The following is a 16,503-nucleotide window of genomic DNA, read 5'->3' on the forward strand; positions in this document are numbered from 1 at the left end:
AGAAAACAAAAACTTGTAAACTCAACATTGAAATGAAATAATTCCATTGAGTGAGCCAGGCCAAAAAACAAATCAAAACAAAACAAATCAAATCAAAACAAAACAAAACAAAAGAAAACAAAAAGTCCCATATGTCTGAATCAGCAAGATTTAGGATTATGGCCTTTGTAAAGAAAAGAGATGATAGGGATAAAAGAAAAAGGTGTTATAAAAGCCAAACTGTTTAGCCATGAGTATTTAGGCAACTGCCTCAGACAAGGTGGTTTGGGGTCTATACTTATATTCAGTTAAGTAAAGAGATTCTTTATTTATGCCTTAAAGTTGCATTTTTATTTATTTGTGTATCAGGGTATGATTATGTATACCACAAATGTGTAGATACTCAATGATGCTGATGGGTATATGTCTCCCTGGAATTGGTAATACAGACAGCAGTAAGCTGCCAGTGTGTGAAGTTGGGAACTGAACACAAGTGCTCTATACAACATTAAATGCAATTAACCGCTGAGCTCTATGTCCAGCCTCATTTCTATCAGTGACTTATCGTGTCACAAATAAACATTTTTTACAATAAATTCATTATTATTATTATTACTATTATTATTTAATACAATTTATTCAATCTGTAAACCAGCTGTGGTCCATTCCCTCATCTCTCCCCAAACACACCTTCCCTCACTCTTCTCCTTTTATGCCCTTCCTCTAGTCCACTGATAGGGGAGTTTCTCCTCCCTTTCAATCTGACCTTACCCTATCAGATCTTTTCAGGGCTGGTGCATTGTCTCCCTCTGTGGCCTTGCAAGGCTGCAACATAAGGGGAATGTGTTCAAAGAGTATGCCACTGAGTTCATGCCAGAGGAGGAGCTATTGGCTGCCTTCCTGAAATATCTTTCTTCATCCTCAAACAGAAATATATATATATATATATATATATATATATATATATATATAATATTAAGGAAATAGAAGCTGTCATCCAAAATCTCCCATGCAATAAAAAGGCCAGGGCCAGATGGTTTCAGGGCAGAATTCTTCCAGACATTCAAAGAAGTGCTAACACCAGTACTCTTAAAACTATTCCACAAAATAGAAACAGAAGGAAAACTACCCAACTCATTCAATGAAGCCACAGTCACCTTGGTACCTAAACCTCACAAAGACCCAACAAAGAAAGAAAATTTCAGGCCAATCTCCCTCATGAACATTGATGCAAAAGCACTCAACAAAATACTTGCAAACCGAATCCAAGAACACATCAAAGATACCATCCACTAGGACCAAGTAGGTTTCATCCCAGGTATGCAGGGGTGGTTCAATATACGGAAATCCATCAATGTGATCCACCACATAAAAAACCTGAGGTGAAAAACCACATGACCGTCTCCTTAGATGCTGAAAAGCCATTTGACCAATCCAGCATCCATTTATGTTTAATGTCTTGGAGAGATCAGGGATACAAGGCACATACCTGAACACAGTAAAGGCAATTACTATACAGCAAGCCTATAGCCAATATCAAACTCAATGGAGAAAAACTTAAATCAATCCCACTGAAATCAGGGACAAGTCAAGGCTGCCCATTCTCTCCATATCTCTTCAACATTGTTCTGGAAGTCCTTGCTAGAACAATAAGGCAATTGAAGCAGATCAAAAGGAAGATGTCAAACTATCACTATTTGCAGATGATATGATAGAATATCTGACTAACCACAAAAATTTCAGTAAGGATCTCCTACAGCTGGTTGTGTTGTCTTGTTTAAAAAATAAAATAAAATAAAATAAAACATTATCTTACTTGCTTTGTCTTATGTTGTTAAAACCCTTGCACTCAGTGAAAAAGATTTTTAACTATTTCAAAATTCTACTAGGGAGCTACATAAATGGCATAGCACAGTGGTAGAGCCTATTGTGTGTCTAAGCATGAAATTCAAGTTAAATTTCTATTCCCCAGCACAACACAATTTATAATAGCAAATAAGTGAATGAATGAATAAATAAGCACTGTATCAGAGCTCCTTAGTACAGGATTTATGTTAGAGACTTCGTTTCCTGTATTTTTTTCTTTTTTTATTATTTTTCATGAATATAGGAAATACTTAACCAGAACTCTAAAATGTTACAGGTATGCTTAAAACATATGATGTATATTTTAGATAGAAGTGAAAAGTTCTCCCTGGACTTTCCAGGGTGCATGGAGGATGGGAAATTTTGGATGTGTGGTGATGATAACAATACTTTTTCTTTTTTTCTTTCTTTTTTTTAGGAATACTTTTTCAAAACAAGGAACAAAACCCAAAAAGGACAGTAATACACTTGTTGATGTGGAATGAGTGACTTATCAATAAACAGAGAACTAAAAGCAATTAATAACTGCTGGTAGAGGACATTCTACTACCCCCAAAAGACACCACAAGTTAGTAATCCAATACCAAGTGTTCTGCACTGGAATCATATTCACAAAGCAACAGGAATAAAATTTAATGTGTTGTATGACTACATTTCTCTTTTTACGTGTACATGTAACAATAAATATGAATTTAATAAAGTCATGAATTTTAGAAGATATAAAGGCAGGAAGAAAGGGGGAAGGTTGGAGGGGGGAAATGGAAGTGGGGAAAGGTTGAAATTTTATTTTAATTATGACATTACTAATCTGGTTGCATATGACTTGCTTCAGTCAGCATGACTTGGAAAAAAAATAATACTTATTTGCAATACCATTATACATCCTAGAATTTTATAACATGTTAGTGTTACAATCTCCATTTACTTGTTTTAATATATTTTGTTTTATTTTAATTTTAAAATTACTTTATAATTAATTACAGTTTACTCCCTTTGTCTCTCAGCTATATACCCCTGCCACATGCCTTCCCAATCCCAGCTTTCCCCCATCCCTGCTCTCCTCCCATGCCCCTCCCTAAGTCCACTGATAGGGGAGGTCTTCCTCCCTTTCCATCTGATCCTAGCCTATCATGTCTCATCAAAACAGGATACATTTTCTTCCTTTGTGACCAGAGCTGTCCATGGGCTACATCCCTGCTTAGATTCTAAGTTATCTCCAAGCAAATTTCTTGGTTGGAACATTCATCTAAGAATAGACCCCTTTGCACAGATTTTTTTTTGTTTGTTTCTGTTGCTCTCCTTGAGGAGCTCCTGTCCCCTCTAGGTCTTTCTATCTCCTCCTTGTTTTATAAGGTACCCTCCACTCTACCCAAATTATGTCTGTGAGTTATGTCAGCATCTGCTCTGATACCCTGCTGGGTAGAATCTATCAGTGGCTCTCTGTTGTAGACTCCTGTGCTCTTCCCTGTTGGCTCTTCCCAATTGGCTGTTCACTCTTCCAAATTGGCTATCTGAATGAGGCTTGATCATCTAACTTAGGGTCCTCCTTCATGCTTAGCTACCTTTGATATACCTATTATGTATGCTTATCCTATATTTTATGTCTACCGTTCACTAATAACTAAGTTATATATCAAGTATGTCTTTCTGCTTTGGGGACACCTCACTCAGGATGATCTTACACCTGTCAGTATGGCTCAGATCAAAAAGTCCATTGACAAAACATTCTGGAGAGGATGTCGAGAAAAGGGAGACCTCCTTCATTGCTAGTGGGAACAGAAAATGTACATGCACTTTGGAAATCAGTCTGGATCTTTCTCAGACAATTAGGAATAGTGCCGCCTCAAGATCCAGCCATTCCAATCCTTGGCTTATATCCAAAAGATATTCAAGCACACAACAAGGACATTTGTTCTACTATGTCCCTAGCAACTTTATTCGTAATTGTCAGAATCTGATAACAACCCAGATGTCCATAAACTAAGAAATGGATGCAGAAATTGTGGAACATTTACACAATGGAATACTATTCAGTAATTAAGAACCAGTAAATCATGAAATTTGCAGTCAAGGAAAGAAAGGAAAATAATATGAAATTTGAAAAGAAAATTGGGAGCTATAAGATAAATCATGAAGACAGACCCATTAAATAAAGCCCGATTTCTCAATGGAGGTTATAGAAAAAAGAGGGCCTGATACATATTCTCCAAATGATGAGAGAAAATTTGGCAGCCAAACTATCAACCACATTAGTTGGAGAAACCAAATTTGAGCAGGATCTATCTACAACAATCTCAGCTCTCCATATGGCACTAGAAAGAAAATTTCAACTTAAAGATGTTTACCACACTCAATAAATATAAAATGTATAAATATTTAATCTCTTGACTGAACTTTTGGCAAAGTACAAGAAATCCTATGAAAGAAGGGCTGTCTATCAATGCAGGTGCTGAGATTTATGGCCAACTTTTGGGCACACAGCAGGGAATCTTAGGAAAGAAGTGGTAAACAGTAAGATCTGGAGAGGACAGGAACTCTATAAGGAGAGCAACAGAAACAAAAATACTGAGCACAGGGGTCTTTCCTGAGACTGATACTCCAAACCAAGGACCATGCATAGAGATAACATAAGACCTCTGCAGAGATGTAGCCCATGGCAGTGCAGGGTTCCATAGTAATAGGTACAGAGAGTGTCTCTGACATGAACTGTTTGGCCTGCTCTTTCATTAACCCCTGGTCCGGGGAAGGGTGAAGCAGCATTACCAGGCAATAGAAGAAGACAATGGAGCTACTCCTGATGTGGCCTAACTGACTAGGAAAAGAAGGAAGGAAAATAAGTCCTCCCCTATGAGTAGACTTGGGGAGTGGCATTTGTCCAGAGGGGGGAGGAAGGGAGAAATTGGGACTGGAGGACAGAGAGAACCACAGGGGGATACAAAGTGAATAAAGTATAATTAACAAAGAATAAAAAAAAAGCAGGATGCATCATTCTGTTATATCCAAGAACAAGATCTGAAAGTCAAAAATAAATATTACCTCGGGATAAAAGAAAGAAAAAGCATGTTCAAAGCAAATGGAGACAAAAACCAATCAGGTGTAAAAGTTTTAATATCTTACAAAAAAAAAACAAAACAAAATAGACTAAAATCTAATCAGAAGAGACAGGGAACACTACATAGTCATCAAAGTTGAAAACAAAAATCTGCCAAGAAGCTATTGCTGTTTTAAGCATTCATATCCCAAGCACAAAAGTAACTGTCTTCATAAAAGAAATACTATTACAAATATAAAAGTATATTGACCTCCACAAAGTGGTAGTGGGAGGCTTCAGGACCTCACTCTCAGTAATTTACAAGTGATCCAGACAAAAACTAAACCGAGAAAAGCTGTAGCTAAGAGATTTCACATGTACATAAGCTTAGCAGACTTTTAGAGAAGATTTAACCCAAACTCAGAATATACTTTCTTTTCAATAGCTCATAGATTTTCTTCCAAAATTGACCAAAGTCTTGAAAATAAAGCAAGTATCAACAGTAAGGAAAAAATTTAAATCACACCCTATACCCTACATGACCACCACAGATTAAAACTACATGAAAACAAGAACAATAGCAGTTTAAAAACTTGTTAAAAGTGAGCAACTCACTACTGACAGAAAATTGATTCAAGATAGAAATTAAGAAGGAAATTAAAAACTAAAACCATTTTAAAAAAAATTTGAAATCAAGTGAAAATACTATTTACCCAAATAGATAAGACACAGGAAGTCAGTTTTAGATTCAAATGCAAAGCACCAACTATTTACATATAAAAACTACAGAGACCTCATCTGAGCAACTTAATAACATACTTTAATGCAATACAATGAAAAGAAAAACAAAATCACAAAGGAGTAGGAAGCATCAAACAATCAAACTTACAGATGACATCAACAAAACAGAATGAAACAAAACAATGCAAAGAAAATAGGTAAGTTTGATACTTAGCCAAATTAACACTAACATATAGAGAGAATATCCAAATTAATAGAATAACATATTAAACATAGGAGGAAAAACACAAAACAAAAACCCCAGAGAATTGTAAGGACATATTTTAAAAGTCTGTGCTCCAAGAAAATAGAAACCCTGAAAGAAACAGATAAACTAATATACAGCCTACTAAATTTAAATCAAAACTGGATAAGTAGTTATATTAGATGTATAATGCCTAGTGAAATAGAGGCACTAATTAAATCACTCAAACAATAAATGTTAGAGAAAATTAGATTTAACACAGACTATTATTAGTATTGTTTTGTTTTTACCCATTCCTGTGTTTCTTATTATGTTTATGTTGTTGTTTTCTTATATTGTTAACTGATTACTTATGAGACACAGAAAGGAAGTGTTTGAGTGTGTGGGTTTAAGTGGTCAGGAACATCTTAGAGAAGTTGTAAAAGGAGAAACTACGATCAGAATATATTATATAATAACTTTTTTTCTTTTTTTAAAAAGTGAGGAATTGAACATAATTTATGACCCAGGGATTTTGCAGTAGTAACCATACGGTAAAGAAGGAAAGCAATAGACACTAGAACTAGTTTAAGCAAATGCATTGCATAAGAGACTTTTCAAGCTCTAAACTAGTCAGTTAATCTGTACTGTAAACACCACAATAATAACTAAGTACAATTTCTCAGCTATTGTACCAATGTTCCTGATACATACACAAAACATTTAAATTTAACGATGCTGCTTAATCAATATTATAAAATAATTCTAATATCATTATACAATTGAAGGATTTATTGATCATTTATAGCAAATAAATATATAGCTTTTAACTTGAAAGGATGAAGACTCTAAAGAAGAATGTCTAATTACCAAGTTTTAGATAACAAATCAGAGTACATATTGTCATAGGAGGATTTAGTGCTAATACTCTATTAACTTATTAAATAGGCAAATATTCTAAAGTTGATTGTTTTATTTCAAAAATTTACAAAGGAAAAATATTAAGTATTTGAATACTTTATATATAATCATAAAATTCAAATAACACAATAAGTGTAATAGTAAATGTAGGTTAAAAGTTCCTACTTCCACTGTTGTTTTGAAAATCTATCTCAACTCAGTAAGTGGTTTTTCTCTTGAACTCCTTCTTTCCCAATACTCAGGCTATGTGTTGAGGAGTATTGAAACTCTCTGCTCCTACCTTCTCCTGAGTGACACTTGGGTGCACTCTTGCCTGAATATTTAGATTTAGATTTCTTCATGCTTGATCCAGGAAGATTCCTGAAACTTGGATGAGACCTGTCTCATGGAACCAGCTATTGTCTGGACACTGAGAACATGGTCTTGGATCCTTTGTTTGTTAATGATCTCCTTTGAAAGCGATATTGAGACTGAGCCAGGGATTGTGAGTGGCCTGGAGAAGATCTGGCATGATCTATGGTTTAATACCAGTGGTGGGACAAGAATATCCAGTATATACAAAGAACTAAAGAAGCTGAAAAGGAGCAATCCAAGTAATCCAATTAAAAAACGGGGAACAGAGCTAAACAGAGAATTCTCGACAGAGGAATATCTAATGGCAGAAAAACACTTAAAGAAAGGCTCATCCTCATTAGCCATCAGGGAAATGCAAATCAAAACGACCCTGAGATATCACCTTACACCCATCAGAATGGCCGAGATGAAAAACTCAAGCGATAACACATGCTGGAGAGGTTGTGGAGAAAGGGAAACCCTCCTCCACTGCTGGTGGGAATGTAAACTGATACAACCACTCTGGAAAGCTATCTGTCTCTTTCTAAGACAATTAGGATTAATGCTTCCTCAAGACCCAGCTATACCACTCCTAGGTATATACCCAAAGTTCGTGCAAGTACACAAAAGGGATACTTGCTCAACCATGTTTATAGCAGCTTTATGTGTAATAGCCAGAACCTGGAAACAACCCAGATGTCCATCAACAGAGGAATGGGTACAGAAATTGTGGTATTTTTACAGAATAGAATACTACTCAGCAATCAAAAAGGAGGAAATCATGAAATTTTCAGGCAAATGGTGGGATCTAGAAAAGATAATTCTAAGTGAAATATCCCAGAAGGAGAAAGACAAACATGGGATATACTCACTTATATAGACCTATAAGATAGGATAAACATAATGAAATCTATACACCTAAAAAAATAATCAATTGAGCAGACATGGGGTAAGATGATCAATCCTCGTTTAGAAAGACAGATGGGATGTGCATTGAACATATGACAGGAGTCTACTGAGCGCATCTGAAAGACTCTAACTAGCAGTGTTTTCAAAGCAAAGACTCATGACCAAACCTTTGGCAGAGTACAGGGAATCATAAGAAAGAAGGGGAGTTAGTCTGATGGGGAAAGGATAGGAGCTCCACAAGGACCAAATATATCTGGGCACAGGGTCTTTTCTGAGACTGACATTCAGCCAAGGATCATGTATGGATATAACCTAGAACCTCCACTCAGATGTAGCCTGTGGTAGCTCAGTAACCAATTGGTTTCCCAAAGTGAGGGGAACAGGGACTATTTCTAACAGGAACTCAATGACTGGCTCTTTGGTCTCCCCACCCCCGAAGGGAGGAGCAGTCCTGTTAGGCCACAGAGGAGGGCTTTGCAGCCAGTCCTCAGGATACCTGATAAAACAGGATCAGATGAATGAGGAGGATGTCCACCCCCCATCAATGGACTTGGAAAGGGGCACGGTGGAGATGAGGGAGGGATGGAAGGACTGGGAGGGAATGAGCGATTGGGACATGGCTGGGATACAGAGTTAATTAAATGTAACTGATAAAAAGAAACACTATTAAACCTTAAATTACACATCAAAAAAAAAAAGAAAAATAATTTTCTAGAAAAGAACTTTGACTAATTTGGGCAAACACTATTCTTTTACTAATTTTAAGATATAATATTCAGGTCTTTTTTCCACTTGTACTTGAGTTTCATGCACGGTGATAAATATTGATGCATTTGCATTTTTTCATAGGTAGAAATCCAGTAAGACCTGCACCATTTGTTGAAAATGCTGTCTTTATACATTGTATGGTTTTGGCTTCTTTGACAAAAATCAAAAACGCATAGGTGTGTGAGTTTATTTCTGGGTATTCTATTCACTTTCATTGATCCACCATCGTGTTTCTATGCCAGTACCATACAGTTATTATAACTATTTCTCTGTAGTCCAGTTTTAGCTCAGGGATGGAGATATCTTCTGATGATCTGTTGCTGTACAGGATTGTCTTAGCAAATCTGAGTGTCTTTGTTTTCCATATTAAATTGACAATTGTTCTTTCACGGTCTGTAAACAATTGTATTGGTGTTTTTCATTTTATCAATTACAATTTATTCACCTTGTATCCCCTCTATATCTCTGTCTCTCCTCCCCTCCCAATCCCACTCTCCTTCCCCAATCTCCACCCATGTCCCACCAAGCCCACCAACAGGGGAGGTCCTCCTGTCCTTCCTTCTATTCCTAGTCTATCAGGACCTATCTGGAGTGGCTGCTGCTTCTTAATTGTGGCTTGGTAAGGCTGCAGACCCCTCAGGGAGAGGTGATCAAAGATCAGGCCAATCAGTTACAATCCTTGTCCCCATTTCTATGGAACCAACTTGGACACTGAACTTCCATGGGCTACATTTGTTCAGGGTTCTAGGTTACCTCTATAAATGGTCTTTGGTTGGAGTATCAGTCTCAGAAAAGACCCCAGTGCCCAGAGTTTTTGCTTCTGTTGCTCTCCTTGTGTAGCTCCTTTCCCCTCCAGGTCTTACTATCTCCTCCTTTATTCATAAAATTCCCTGCACTAGGCCCAAAGTCTGGCTCTAAATCTCAGCATCTGCTCTGATACTCTGCAGTGTAGGGCTCTTCAGAGGCCCTCTGGGAGGTTACTCACATGTTCCGTGATTTCTCCCTTTTCTGATGTCCATCCTCTTTTACATTTTGAATGTGGATTGAACAACTCAGCCAGAGTGTTCTGTCTTGATTAGTTTCTTTAGGTGTAGAGATTTTAGTATGTTTATCCAATATTTTATGTCTAATACCACTTATGAGTGAGTATACACCACATGTTTCTTTCTGATACTGGGATGCCTCCCTCAGAATGATCTTTTCCAGTTCCCACCATTTACCTGCAAATTTCATGATTTCTTGTTTTTTACTGCGGAGTAATATTCCATGGTGTATATGTACCACAATTTCTGTATTCATTTCTCTACTGAGGGGCATCTGGGTTGTTTCCTGGTTCTGGCTGTTAGGAACACACCAGCTACAAACATGGTTTGGCAAATGTCCTTTTTGCATACTTGAGCATCGTCTGGATATATGTCTAGGTGTGTTATACCTAGGATCTTGAAGAAAAGATACTCTTACTTGATTCATTTTGTATCACAACTGTAGCCCCCTCTCTAGAACCCTCCCAATTCTATCATTCCTCCCTGATCTCTTCTTATGCCTTTCCCCCAGTCCAAAGATAGGGGCAGTCCTCCTTCCCTTCCATCTGACCCTAGCCTATGAGGTCTCATCAGGACTGGCTGCACTGTTTTCCTCTGGAATGGTATGGCTCTTCCCATGGCTCCCCCATCAGAAGGAGATAATCAAAGAGCCAGCCACTAGTAAGGGGAACAGGGGTTGTCGCTGAATGCCTAGTATTATAAACAAAGGGAGAAGAAATGTTTGGATCATTTCCCTTGAGAAAGACTCATCTTATCCTAAATAAATTTAGAGAAATTAAATGAGAATAAAAATATTATATTTTAATATTTCTCTCAGCATACAACATCGTAGACTACTATAGAAAACTTGTCAATAAATTCATTGAGGTTCATGGTAATTACATTTTTATGATGATTTACAGTATTCTTTTTTAATGCTTTAGTAATTACACTTTATTCACTTTGTATTCTCTCTGTGGTTCCTTCCTTCCTCCTGCCCCAATCCTTCCCTTCCTTCACCCACTGCATGCATGCTTCTCCTCATGTCCACTGATAGCTAGGTCTTCTTTTTCTTCCTCCTGATCCTAGTCAATTAGGTCTCATCAGGAGTGGCTGCATTGTTCTCTTCTGTGGACTGGTAATGCTGCTTATCCCTCATGGGGAGTTAATTAAAGAGCAGTCCAATCAGTTCATGTCAGATAGAGTCCCTGATCCTATTACAATGGAACCCACTTGGATTCTATAGTACTACTTGTTGATAGTTCATTGAATGTTGTGGTTTTCATAATTCATGAGGTTAAGTCATAGGAATGTTGAAGATCATAAAAAAATTAAACAAGGTATATAGGTTTAAATTAGTTTAAATGCTCTTAATGTTGCTAGACTCTAGAAGTGACATAAATTGCCTCTCAAAACAAATGAGTATATTGATCCTAGCCTTATATACTTGTAATAAAATCAAAAGAGACAAATTGTTAAAATAAACCCTCCACAGACAGACATAAGGCTACAATAATAAATATCTGATTATAGTGAGTCTTTTAAGATAATATTCACCCCCATTTCATACTTGGAGAAAATTGTAGTCCTGTGGATAAATTTCATAACATCAATATTCTTCAGTTTGGGAGCCTAACAGCAGTTCAGGGACACTATCCTTTGTGTTGTAGGATGTCTAACAGAATTTTTGGACTCTCAAGGCTACTTGAATACATCACCTCACTTACTCTTAATTCTGGTAACCCACAACTATTTCATGGCATCTATGTAGGCCCTATTGGGAAAGACATTTGTTTCAATTAAGTTCTATTTGATTAGAGTTTTATACTTCTATTTGTTGTGAAAAGAGGTGTATGACCAATAGCTCATAAAAAAAAATGGAATTGCTACTAGATATATGAAATTGTTGAAGATAATACTCTTTATGTAAAGGTATCATCAGAATATAGCTAAATATCATCTCAACACATTTTCAACGGCTATCATTACAATAAATATACATCAAATTTCACAGATTTGCTAATGCTGGTTGCATATGTATCATTTTCTACTACAAATGCATTTATGGTCAGTTCAATAACATCACCTCATGATTTTGGACTTCACAAAAATCATTGCCTTTACTTGAAAGATAGGATGAGAGATAACAAGCTGCGTCTGGGTGCTCCTATGAATTATTTCAGTGCAGATAACATAAGAATAAACTCCAATCCAGAGATGTAAATATGGTAGTGTTTTGTTAATCATAAAATGGTTGAGAGAACATCTTTAAAAAGCTCCAAAGAACAGAAAGAGACACAGTTAAGTGAATCAAGTATCACATAGCTTTGTTATGTGTTTGTCTGTGTTAATAGGTGTGGTGATAAATTACTAAGGTGCCAACCTAAGAATCCAACAGCTGAGCTGAAAACCAAAGCTAAAAACATTGAGAATTCATTCACCAGAATTATATCAGAAAATTTTCTAAGTCCTACAAATTCATAATCAAGCACAACCAACTAGAATACCACACAGAAATGAATAGATAAGAACTCTAGAGTCATCTGAAAATGAAAACTCACTTTTCTAAACATTTATCAAGCAGGAAGAGAAAATCTCTGAAGGAAGTTTGTAATAAAAAAATGTTTACATTTTAAAAAATCAGAGAGATATCAAACAACACAAGGATATAGATTTACTGGTGGATTTGGGAGTAGTTTTAGCAAACGGCTATGAATGACCACAGACCAATATTAAAATGAGAACAAAATATAATTAAAATTGAAAGTTAGGTGGACACAGGATCTGATGCAAATATAACATCAAAGGAATCTTGGAATCTACATTGGTCCCTTCAGAAGGTGTCCACACAGATTTTAGGAATTGTAACATTATCTCAAGTAAAGCAAAGCCTAAGACAAATTAAATGGAAGACTCAAGATGGAAGGGCCAACCACACAGTGTCTATAAATAGCAGCTCAGCACTGGGAGGAGAGTGACCAGCAGGTCTTCCTGTGGGCTCCAAACTCCTGCAGTCTGTTTCTCAGGTGAAAGAAGAATCCATGTGAATATGTGAAGATCCAAATTCCGGCCACCAGGATCATTCCAGGAAAAATAAAATAAAATTCTAGACTCCTGCCCAAGGCCACCTGCTATGGATGCATTCCTGGAAACATCAGGTTGCAGCTCTGAACATGCAGCCTTAGGCCATCCAGCAAATCCTAACTTCTGTGAAAACATTCCTACGACAAATCGATCTTGGCTCTGACTTTGGTTGTTCACTCTCACTGCCTGTTCAATGGAAAATTCTGGTACTGAGGTTAAGAATCCAAACTTGGGCACCCACTCTCACCGTCCTGTGAACACCTTCTGGATACAAGCTGCTCCTGGCACTTAACCAAGAAGCCCTGATTCCCTATCTTGTTGAAATCTTCCAGGATGTTGTGGCTAATGGCACTGACTCTGACCATCCTGTAGAGAGGATACCTTCTGGTATTGCTGGGGAGATATGGCCCCATTCTGCCTGCTCCACAACTGCACGACTCACCTGAGTCAGAATCAGCAAACACAGCACAGACAAAGAAAACTACAGAGCAGAACTGGCTCGGGACCCAAGTCTTATTGCCTACCATCTTGAGGAAGTCAGTACAGCACTGGAGCAGATCTAGACTCACTTTGTTTGTGTTGTCTTTTTTAGAAAATAAAATAGGGGAGGAGGGGCAAGATGGCGGCACCGGGAGGACTCTCATTCTTAGCAGCAGCAGCATGATCAGCACAGTGAGCAGTAATCAGAATTCGCGGCCATAAAACACAGTCATTGTGTTTCCCAGGTGAGAGGATATCCCACGGTGGGGGATTCAATCAGCTTTTTACTCACCCGGCTAAACCGCGGAAGACATCCCGGTTCTGCCAATTTGGCTGCTGGTCGCCAGCCCCAGTCCTAGCCCAGAGCCACAAGCCAGTGTCTCTGGTCATGGTCCCAGACTGAACCGTGCACACCACACTATCAGAGACTGGAATTTGCATTCGAGAGATAACCCCAGGGTACAGGAAATGACTGGGACCGGCCTTAGGTCACCCAGACATCCCCTGGAAAAGACTCGGGGTCCACGGGCACCCCAGGAGACAGCCCGGAGCCAGAGCTGGGGACCCAGGTTCCTGCACTGAACCCTGCCTGCCTGCGCACCTTACGTGCCGCCTGAGATAGAAATGTGGGCACCAGGGCACCAGCGAATGAGTTTCACTGTCCTGTACAGTGCAAACACACAGGGAGGGAAACGGCTGGTCTGATCTCAGAGCACTCATCGAACACCCCGAACCTGAAAAGTTCCCAGGAAAATTACCCAGCTTAGGGAGGCACCCAGGTTCCCAAAGGCGCAAAAGCAGACACAGGCAGTTTCTGCGCACCAGACAGCTGGCAGAGACTGAGCTGCCATCACACAGATGTGCTCCAGGCACAGGCAGTTTCTGTGGCCAGTCAGCTGGCAGACACTGAGCAGTGTGCACCAGGGCAAAATAAGACACTGGGAGTCCGTGTCTCCAGAGAATCCACAGGGAAGGAAGGAAACTGTACTGACCTAAATCACCCAATCCTTCCCTAGAAAAAGTCTAGCAGACTAGTGGGGCCGAGGCGCCACCACTCAGCTTTGCTCCAGACACAGGCACAAACAGTTGATGCGCGCCTGATGTCCAACTGGGTCACAGCAGCTGATCATTAAATTTACAACAAGAAACCCAGAAACAGGGCAGCTGCCCTCAGAACTTCCCTGGGTGAGAGGAGAACCCTCTCGACTAACAAAGACCACAGTTACCACTCAGGTCTATATCCCTAAGGTGAGCAACTCCTGAAAAAACACCAGCCATCCAGGGACTATACAGAAAAAGCTGAGAAGACACCCTTCAGGAAAAACCAGCTTTCTGCAAAGGGGATTCTCTCCACCACAGGATCCCCAGGAACCACCAGAAAATAACCCCAAACACCTAAGATAGCACAATGGGTAGAGGCCAGCGTACCAGCTCAAGCAACAAAAGACTGAGCAATATGGCATCTCCAGAACGCAGTTACCCGGGGGCACGTAGTCCTGGACACCCCAGCATAACTGAAATCCAAGAAGATGACCTAACAAGTATGCTCATGAATATGATAACAGAGGAAACAAATACGATTCGTAAACACATAGAGGAAGATAAACTGTAAAGAAATAGAGGAAGCTGCAGCCAAACAGTTTATGGCCTTTAGAAAGGAAATGCTTAAAGCACTGAATGAAATAAAAAGAAACAGAGTTGAGGGAACTAAAAGAAAAACAAGCAAGTACAATCAGATAGGTGAAGGAAGTAAACAAAACAACTCAAGACCTGAAGATAGAATTGGAAAAATTAAAGAAAAAAAAAAAGAGGAAATAATGGAAAGGAAGAATCTAGGGAAGAAAACAGGAACTATAGAGGTAAGCATAACCAACAGACTACAAGATATGGAAAAAAGAATCTCAGGTGTAGAAGATACAATGGAAGAAATCGATGGATCTGTCAAAGAAAATGTTAAATCCGAAAAATTCCTGACACAGACCGTCCAAGAAATCCAAGACAATATGAAAAGACAAAACCGAGGAATAATAGGTATAGAGGAAAAAGAAGACTCCCTTCTCCAAGGCCCAGAAAATATTTTCAACAAAATCATTGAAGAAAATTTCCCCAAGCTAAAGGAGAGGCCAATTAGAATACATGAGGACTACAGAACACCCAACAAATTTGACCAGAAAAGAAATTCCTCCTGCTACATAGTAATCAAAACAGTAAGTATACAGAACAAAGAAAAAATACTAAAAGCTGCAGGGGAAAGAGGCCAAGTAACATATAATGGCAAACCCATTAGAATCACACCTGACTTTTCACCAGAGACTATGAAAGCCAGAAGGGCCTGGACGGATATCATGCAGACACTAAGAGAACACAGATGTTAGCCCAGGCTACTATACCCTGCAAAACTCTCAGTTCTCATAGATGGAGAAAGCAAGATATTCAATGACAAAAACAAATTTCAAAAATACCTACGTACAAATCCAGCATTACAGAAGACACTGGAAGGGAAAATACAACCCAAGAAAGCTAGCTACATTCAAGAAAACACAGGAAATAAATAACCTCACTACAGTAAAACAAAAAGCAACCAAGCACACAACCGTATGACCGCAGCCAACATCAAAATCAAGAGATCTAACAGCCACTGGTCATTAATCTCTCTCAACATCAATGGACTCAACTCTCCAATAAAAAGACACAGATTAACAGAATGGATACGTAAACAAAACCCAGCAATCTGTTGCATACAAGAAACACACCTAAGACACAAAGATAGACATTACCTGAGGATAAATGGTTGGAAGACGACTTTCCAAGCAAACGAACCCAAGAAGCAAGCAGGAGTAGCCATTCTAATATCTGATAAAATAGACTTTCAACCAAAATTAATCAAAAGAGATGGGGAAGGACACTTCATACTCATCAAGGGAAAATTCCACCAGGAAGACATCACAATCCTGAACATCTATGCCCCAAATACAAGGGCACCCACATTTGTGAAAGAAACATTGATAAAATTTAAAGCACATATAGATCCCCACACATTAATAGTGGGAGACTTCAACACCCCACTCTCAACAAAGGACAGGTCAACAAAACAGAAATTAAACAAAGAAACAATGTCTCTGACAGAGGTCATGAATCAAATGGAA

Source organism: Meriones unguiculatus (genome assembly GCF_030254825.1).
Source record: "Meriones unguiculatus strain TT.TT164.6M chromosome X unlocalized genomic scaffold, Bangor_MerUng_6.1 ChrX_unordered_Scaffold_31, whole genome shotgun sequence".
In the NCBI taxonomy this organism is placed as follows: Eukaryota; Metazoa; Chordata; class Mammalia; order Rodentia; family Muridae; genus Meriones; species Meriones unguiculatus.